The 1,776-nt window shown below is 36.9% G+C and overlaps 1 protein-coding gene across 1 annotated transcript in view; it reads left to right on the top strand.

Moving 5' to 3' along the window:
- The window catches only part of Amd1 (adenosylmethionine decarboxylase 1), a gene marked incomplete in the record, with an annotated part of 16,035 nt that extends 14,510 nt beyond the window's left edge, over positions 1-1,525 (top strand). The window contains 1 exon segment of the mRNA XM_029555733.1: positions 1-1,525.
- Between the last annotated feature and the right edge of the window lie 251 nt (positions 1,526-1,776).

Here is a 1,776-nt window from a genome sequence, read left to right as displayed (position 1 = left end):
TCCAAAATTCCCCACAGACAAGGCTTTCGTCCTCATTAGATGTTGGCCTCAGCTAACCATCTGGGACTGTTCTATTAAATTGCTGCCAGAATTTTATGTCCAGTTACCTCCACTTTCTAGAACATATTCTCTACTAATGTTAATAAAATCAAGTTTTTACTTCATACAGGTGTTTTTTGCAATGGCAATTAAAGTTTTTCTTCAACATGTTGAGTCCTCAAAAGAAAATGACTCCTGTTATTTGTTTTGTGTATTACTATTTTAATCATTGTTCCCTTACCAAGATGTCACCCTGCCCCTAACTCTCCAGTTAAAGCAATACTTTGTTACACTGTGGACTTAAATAATTTATCCCAGGTTGGGGGCAGGGGTGTCAGTCTTTTAAGGACATAAGAATGTGGCCCCCTTTCTATTGACATGAGCTTGTTTGGAAGATAAATGGCAAGACTAGCTTCTAGAGTACCATACCTTGTTATGTCATGAAATGAGAGGATTTTACCACTAACTCAAAGCAGAGAGATGTAATCATAAGTGTTCTGGACTCAGTAAGTACATTCATCTTAACTTTTACTTTTAGCAGCCATTGCCACCAGTTTCCATTAATGTAAACGTTGGTTCAAAGGAGAATCTGAAGCTTTAAAATTCTGTTAGTTTTATCATGTATGTGAGCTGTTGACTTCACCTGTTCCGGTACGGACTTTCTTTCGCCATGGCATTCACATGATCAAATAAATGACTGCCCAGAATGAGGACTATCCAAGTTGTTCAGATAGCCAGGTAGCAGACCACATGAATGGACGAAACAGCACAATATTTTGAAAATATTTATTGAGAACAGACTAGAAATACAGACTTTGAAGAGTTGGCATCTTGTTTGTGGTATTTTCAAATACTGTGGGAGTTAAGCAACTGAGAAAAGATTAAAGTTGACACTTTTTATTGTCATATTTTCTTAATAGTTTCTGGATTGATAACAGTGATGTTTTGTTCCTTCCGTATTTATAAATGAAACACTTTTTTTAGTGTTTCTAAATGTAGAATCTACTTGGTTGGAAATCAAGTAGTTGGGACACTTTTGTTTTAAGCACTCTATTGATCGACTGTTTCATTGAGGAAGCTTTCAATCAGCTTTATCAGTATGAGTCTGTAATGAGCACAGCACCTAATGTTTTCACTTGCTCAGTTAGGAGGACCAATGTTTAAGCTGGATTTTGTTCTTGAACAGTAACCCAGTAGATCTGATGACATTTTGTTGGCTTGAGGTCTGATTCCCTCCCTCCCTTTAAAACTAAGAATTCTCATGGAATTGGGAGGGCTGGAAAATGTGCACAGATTGTGTGGAAAGCCTAGGAAACAAAGGAAACTGTAGATTGAATAGTATCTATCCTTGTGTGATTTTAGAGGAGGGAAATTTTTGGTGCCGTAAATTCTCTCTTCATTGGTGTTGAACTTTAATCAGTTGAAATGTATTCCTGTACCACAATGTAAGCTTCAATAAAAGTTTGCTTAATTAACTGTCTAGTAACATTCAGAAAGTTTTCTGTTTTATGTCTATTTGACCAAAAATAGAGAAGTAGAAGTTCAAAAGTTTGAAGGTGAAAGGAGGTTACAGCCCTTATAGGTTAGACAGACCATGGGTTAGGAGACCTCACTTCTGGAATTTCCAGCAAGCAGTAGTTTTGTAAGGCTTATCATTTTGCCATGCAGATACATGATGATTTGGGGGATAGAATTTTTTTTTAAGCCAAGACCTTGTGCGTCTTTCTCAAGAGAGGC

This window comes from Nannospalax galili, unplaced genomic scaffold, assembly GCF_000622305.1.
Source record: "Nannospalax galili isolate Female #2095 unplaced genomic scaffold, S.galili_v1.0 scaffold646, whole genome shotgun sequence".
NCBI lineage: Eukaryota > Metazoa > Chordata > Mammalia > Rodentia > Spalacidae > Nannospalax > Nannospalax galili.
The sequence above is the reverse complement of the archived record's forward strand: the minus strand, read 5'-3'. Positions and strand labels throughout refer to the sequence as shown.